This window comes from Triticum dicoccoides, chromosome 6B, assembly GCF_002162155.2.
Source record: "Triticum dicoccoides isolate Atlit2015 ecotype Zavitan chromosome 6B, WEW_v2.0, whole genome shotgun sequence".
Classification (NCBI taxonomy): Eukaryota; Viridiplantae; Streptophyta; class Magnoliopsida; order Poales; family Poaceae; genus Triticum; species Triticum dicoccoides.
The window spans coordinates 146,081,304-146,088,834 of record NC_041391.1 but is presented as its reverse complement, the minus strand read 5'-3'; positions in this window follow the sequence as shown (position 1 = coordinate 146,088,834).

Here is a 7,531-nt window from a genome sequence, read left to right as displayed (position 1 = left end):
ATCATTTTTCCTCCAATATTTCAATTGTTTTGGAGAAGTCATATTTTCTCCTCTCATATATTTTTATAAGAAATATTTTTTGGAGAGAAAAATAATTAAAATAAAAAATCCTCGTTTTACTATTTGATAGGAATCAAATATGAAAACCGGGAAATCCCCAACTCTCTCCGAGGGTCCTTGAGTTGCTTAGGATTTTCGAGGATTGCGGAGCGGAAATGCAATAAAATATGATATGCATGGATGATCTATGTATAACATTGCAAATTGAAAATTTGGGATGTTACAAACCTACCCCCCTTAAGATGAATCTCGCCCTCGAGATTCGGGTTGGTCAGAAAACAGGTGAGGGTGGTCCTTGCGAAGATCATCCTCTCGTTCCCAGGTGGCTTCATCCTCGGTATGGTGGCTCCACTGAACTTTGCAAAATTTGATAACCTTGCTGCGAGTGACTCAGCTGGCAAACTCAAGAATCTTTACTGGCTTCTCCTCATAAGTCAAATCACTATCTAGCTGAATTGCCTCCAAGGGTACTGTATCTCTTAACGGTATATCGGCCATCTCAGCAAGACACTTCTTCAGCTGTGAGACGTGGAACACATCGTGAACACCTGACAGTCCTTCAGGTAACTCCAATTTGTAGGCAACTTCTCCCATCCGTTCCAAAACACGATATGGTCCTACAAATCTCGGGGCTAGTTTTCCCTTAACTCCAAAACATTTCACTCCTCGCAAGGGTGATACTCACAGATATGCTCTATCTCCAATTTCATAAGTTACCTCCTTGCGTTTCGAGTCTGCATAACTTTTCTGCCTGGACTGAGCTACCTTCAGTCTATCACGAATTAGCTTAACCTTCTCCTCCGACTCTTTGATCAGGTCTGGTCCAAATAGTTGTCGATCTCCTACCTCATCCCACATCAACAGTGTTCTGCATCTGCGTCCATACAGAGCTTCGAACGGTGCCATCTTCAAACTGGCTTGGTAGCTATTGTTTTATGAAAACTCTGCGTAAGGCAAATTGTCATCCCAACTAGATCCATAATCTAGCGCACATGCTCTCAACATGTCTTCCAGTATCTGGTTGACTCTCTCAGTCTGTCCATCTGTCTGCGGGTGGAATGCTGTACTGAACTCCAATCTCGTACCCAAGGTCTGGTGTAACTGATGCCAAAACTTTGAAGTAAATTGTGTCCCTCTATCTGATATGATGCTCCTCGGGACTCCATGCAGACATACGATCCTGGACATATATATCTTGGCCAACTTTGCACTTGTATAGGTGGTTTTCACCAGGATAAAGTGAGCCACTTTGGTCAAGCGATCCACTACTACCCATATTAAGTCATATCCTGCCTTGGTCCTGGGTAGTCCGGTGATAAAGTCCATGCCAAGTTTATCCCACTTCCATTCGGGTATCGACATAGGCTGTAATAGTCCTGCTGGCTTCTGATGCTCTGCCTTCACTCTTTGACATACATCACATACGGCCACATACTTGGCGATATCCTTCTTCATACCAATCCACCAGAAACGTTCTTTTAAATCCAAATACATCTTGGTGTTTCTGGGGTGTATCGAGTATGGTGAGTCATGAGCCTCCTAAAGTATTAACTTCCTGATCTCTGGGTTATTGGGCACATAAACTCGGTCCTCAAACCATAAGGTATCGTGCTCATCCTCATGAAAACCTTTGGCCTTTCCTTTGCTCATCTTCTCCTTTATCTCAGAAATCTCTTTGTCCTCCTCTGAGCTTCTCGAATTTTGTTCAACAAGGTCGACTGAACCTCCATTGTTGCAACTAAACCTCTTGGAACAATCTCCATTCAAAGTTCCATGATATCCTCAGCTAACTCCTTCGGCAATCCCTTACTTTCAAGTATATTGGCATAACTCTTCCGGCTCAAAGCGTATGCTACAACATTGGCCTTTCCTGGATGATAGTGTAGCTTCATATCGTAATCCTTTATAAGTTCCAACCATCTCCTCTGTCTAAGGTTCAGCTCCTTTTGCGTGAAAATATACTTCAAACTCTTATGATCCGTGTACACATCACAATGGTTTCCAATAAGGTAATGTCTCCAAGTCTTTAATGCATGCACTACGGCTGCTAACTCCAAATCATGTGTGGCATAGTTCAACTCATGGGGCTTCAGTTGTCGTGAGGCATACGAAACAACTTTTCCGTCCTGCATAAGCACACATCCAAGTCCCAAGCGAGAGGTGTCACAATACACTTGAAACTCCTTATGTATATCTGGCAATGTTAGCACTGGGGTTGTAGTCAAACGTTTCTTCAACTCCTGAAAACTTGCCTCACAATCTTCTGTCCATTTAAACTTAGTATCCTTCTTCAATAATTCAGTCATTGGCTTTACAAGCTTGGAAAAATTCTCAATGAATCTCCGATAGTATCCCGCGAGTCCAAGGAAACTGCGGATCTCGCCAAGTGAAGTGGGTGCCAACCATTCAGTGACCGACTGAACCTTACTGGGGTCTACTGCTATACCTTCTCCTGATATAACATGCCCAAGAAATCCAACTTCCTTCAACCAAAATTCGCACTTGCTGAACTTGGCATATAACTGGTGTTCCCTGAGTTTCTCGAAAACTAAGTGCAAGTGCTCCTTGTGCTCCTCTTCATTCTTCAAGTATACCATAATATCATTGATAAACACCACAACGAATTTGTCCAAATACTCCATGAACACTTTGTTCATCATACTCATGAAATAGGCAGGGGCGTTTGTCAGTCCAAACGACATGACCGTATACTCGTATAATCCATACCGTGTGGTGAACGCTGTCTTTGGTATATCCTTCTCTCGGATCTTCAGCTGATGGTATCCTGATCGTAGATCAATCTTCGAAAACACCTTAGCTCCTTGCAGCTGATCAAACAGATCATTGATCATCGGTAGTGGATACTTGTTCTTAATCGTTACTTCATTCAGGGCTCGATAATCAACAACCATCCTCAGGGATTTATCCTTCTTCTTGACCAAAAGTACTGGAGCTCCCCAAGGTGATGAACTCCTTCGAATATAAACTTTCTCCAACAACTCCTTGATCTGTTTCTTAATTTCCTCCAGATCATTTGCGGGCATCCGATAGGGTCTCTTGGATATTGGCCATGTACCTGGCAATAGCTCTATCAAAAACTCAATGTCTCGATCCGGTGGCATGCCTGGTAACTCTTCTGGAAAAACATCCGGGTAATCCTTTACTACAGGCACTTCCTCCTGCACAACTCCTGTAAGGGCATTCACTTGGGTCCTCCTAGGCACATGCCTAGATACGTACTTAATCCTTTTCCCCTCCGAGGTGGTGAGATAAATTGACTTACTAGCACAGTCAATACTTCCTCCATACTTTGACATCCAGTCCATACCTAATATCACATCCAATCCTTGTGACTCCAAGATAATTAGGTCAGACGGAAAAACATGAGTCCCAATGGTTAGGGGTATCTGGTTGCACCATCGGCTAGCCGTATACTCTGCTCCAGGTGAGCTTACTAAAAGAGGGGTCCTCAGGGTTTGGGTTGGTAGGTTAAACTTATCCACGACTCCCCTTGATATGTATGAATACGATGCACCAGTATCGAAAAGAATAAGAGCGGTAAATGACTTAACCAAAAACTTACCTATTACCGCGTCCGGCTGTTCTTCAACCTCCTCCACGTTAACGTGGTTCACTTGTCCTTTGTTGAATGGATTAGGTTCTTCCCGGCGCTTCCGTTTCCGTTTCCATTCCTTCCTTCAGGGCAATCATTGGCATAATGCCCAGTCTTCTCGCACTTAAAGCAAGTAACCTGACTCAAGTCTCTCTTGGCGGGTGTGGTTGGATTGGAGCGATTCTGATTGTTGTTAGCTCCGTTCCCATTTCCATTCTTACCATCATTGTGGTTATGCGATCCTCCTCCAGTGTGGGTGTGGCCTCCATGGTTATGAACAAGTCCTCCCGAATTCGGGGTTAAGCGAGGCTTCTGCTGAACTCCTGAGTTATACTTCCCTTGTCCATACTTCCTCTTACGGCTCTCAATCTGCTGCTGCTTCCCTTCAATCATAAGAGCCTTATCTACCAACTCCTGGTAGTTGTTGAAGGTTGCCACCATCAACTGCATGCTCATCTCATCATTCAACCCTTCCATAAACTTCTCCTGCTTTGCGGCATCTGTGGTCACATCATTAGGGGCATAACGTGGTAACTTGCTAAAATCATCCACGTACTGGCCAACAGTACGGTTCCCCTGGTGTAAATTGCAAAACTCCCGCTTCTTCATCTGCATAGCTCCAGTGGAAACATGGGCAGTACGAAAAGCCTGCTGAAACTGTGCCCATGTGACAGTGTCGATAGGATAGGTGGCTGTGAAATTCTCCCACCATGCTGCTGCAGGTCCATCCAGTTGGTGTGCGGCAAAATGCACCTTCTCCACATCTGTGCACCCTATGGTGGTCAACTCCCTTCTGATACGGCGTAGCCAATCATCAGCAACTATTGGCTCGGTGCTACTGGAAAACACCGGCGGCTGTAACCTTAGAAAACGGGCTAGGTTGTCCACTGGTGGCGGGTTGTTGTTGTTGTTATTGTTGTTGTTGTTGCCCTGGTTCTGAACTAGCAATTGCATCAAAGCATTCTGCTGCTGGATCAACTGGGTGAGTTCCGGTGGGAAAGCAAAACCGGTGTCATGTCTCGGAGGCATCTGATGGGTTTAGATGGAAGAGATTAGAATAGAAAAAGGTCTAGCGAGAAAGCACTACCCATATGCACATGAGACAAACACAATCATTTCACTCAATCAATCAAGCAAGGGCATACAACGGTCTAGAACTATCGCAAAAGTGCTCAACTACTACTAAATACATGGGGGAATACTACTAATATATGGTGGTCATCTAGAAATTTTGATCGGTGGAAGATTCCATGTTGTCTGCTCCATCTTCGTCTTCATAGTCATCATCACTAGGATCAGAATCAGTGTCGTCGATGATGATGTAGTTGTTCGGGCAAGTGGGGTCGTCGTCTTCTTCTCCCAGTGCTGGTCCTCCCATGAATATTCTGATCTTCTTAACCAGGTCGTCGTCCTTCTCCAGTAGTGTCTTGATTTCCTCCTCATATCCATCGCGGGTGAACTTGAGTTCTTCCTCTAGCTCGATGATCCTAGTTTTTGCCTTCTTCAATTCCATCATGTCTGCGCACATCTGGTTCTCCTGACGTCGAATGTGCTGGTTTAGCTCCTGGATAAAAGCTGCAATGGATCTATCTTTCCTGGTGTTGATTATTTCCCATTGCTCATCTCGGCGCCCACATATTTGATAGGTAGTTTCCTTGAGTTCCCTGTTGTAGACTTCTCCAATGCATCCCATGGTAATGTGGGCTGCCATTCTCTTGCCTAGACTCTAGGTTGGTGCATCGAAAGAAAATTCTATGGGTTTAAAAGTTGGCGAGAACGTCCTTCCTGGAACTTGTACTTGAATCATCCAGCGCTCTTCTTCTAGTAAGGTGGCGTTCTACGTCCTGGTGAAACTTGGTATTCCAATGTTCAAGTACCTAGTGACTTCCTTCAAGTGGCGACCAAAAGGTGTATCCTCATCCGGTTGCGCGAACTTGTTCTTCATCTCCGTCATCCTAAAGAGTGGAAAAGGAAGAGGAGTCAGAAATGAGTAGAGAAGAGTGACCTATGGTTTATCTTAGTGGTTGTGTCCTACACTCAGCGTGTGCTCTAATACCATCTTGTAGCGACCCGACCTCAAAAATGGTCAAGTCTCTGTGCCTCAGTGTCATCCCTGGACCAGTAATGCTGACACGCACAATACTCGAAGGATTTATAACAGAGTAGCAATCACACACTTATTACATCGAATGTCTCAAAAGAGAACTTATTACAATAATATGGCTTAAGGCCATCTAATGCGATCACATCGGAAGGCTTGGAATATAAAGTGAGTCCATCAACTCCAATGGCATAGCTGAGCTGCACGGCAACGACCTAACGAACCTTACTCCTCGTCTGAAAAGTCTGCAACATAATACGTTGTAGCCCGAAAACAGGTCAGCACATGGAATATGCTGGCAATATAACACAGTAGAGCAAGAAAAGAATAATGCTATCACTACATGCATATATGGCTGGTGGAAAGCTCTATGGTTATAGTTTTTTTTTGTGAAAAGCAAATTTTCCCCTACAATAAAGGAATAAATTTTATTTTAACTATCATGGTGGTTGAAACATTGAGAAGGTATAACCCCAACTCAATCCCAAATTATAGTAATTAACAACCCAACAATATTAATTATGAGTGTTGAGATACATGTGATAACCCAAGTACTAGATACTCAAGAATTGTCCATAACCGGGGACACGGCTAACCATGATTAGATTGTACACTCTGCAGAGGTTTGCGCACTTTTCCCCACAAGACTCGATCGCCTCCGTTGGATTTCTCGCACTGCATGGTGTTTGAGAGGCGGATGACCGAGACATAGTCTTTCAGGAACATTAACTCTCTACTCCGGGTAGACCATACCAAACCTACAAAACCCACTACCTGCTGATCTACCTCTTCAAGAGCTTCGCGTAACTTACTCAACTATGCTAGAGCCCATAGTAGCTTGTGGCTGCACATGGAAGTTTCTAGCATGAATCATCTCAGTTCCCTTTAAGCCTGGGTGGCGGTCCATAGGAAGATCACACAGGTACCCCGGGATTTCCAAAAAATAAAAACAGACAACACTGGGTTCCCCAGGTGCCTCAATCCACCCAGATGTGTATTAAAGTTGCCACCTTAAGTAAACCAATAATTAACAATCTCACATCTGTCATGGATTCACGCAAACCCAAACCACGTCTACGAGCATAGCATGGCAATATAAGCAATGCATAGAAGTAACTCCCAAGGGTTTGATAATAAACAGGGCAATAAGTTCTACCTCAGCAACTACTTCCCAACCCACAAGTTAATGGCATCCTAATCATGCAAAGTTTGAGGATTGAACTAATGCAATAAAAACTGGGTATGGAAAGAGTATGATCAATGTGTTACTTGCCTTGTTGACGATCCGTGAATCCTAGAGACTCGTAGTAACACGCTTCGCACTCCGGGAATTCTAGCGTAAACAAACAATAACATACATAAGCAACTAGCAAAGATGCACAAGCAAAACTACAAATAAAAGAGATTGACCAGAAAATTCAAAGATGCACAAGCAAAACTAGCAAAGACGAACGTACGGATGAACGTCCGCTAAATAGAAGAACCGTGAAAGAACCGGCAAACCGATCTAAAAAAACTGAACTAGGGTTTAAAAAAACTGAATCAGTTTTCAAAAAAAACCGGGCGGCGGCGGATCGGCGCGTTACCTCCGACGGGGCAGCTCAGCGGCGCGGGGCGGCTGCGGTAGCGGCGGCAGGCGGCGGCGCGGGTGGCTGCAGGCGGCAGCGGGTAGCTGCAGCAGTGGGGCAGGCGAGGGGCTGCGGCGACTGCAACTTGGGGCTCCAGGGGGGCCCGGGGTGGTATTTAAAGGGAGGGGC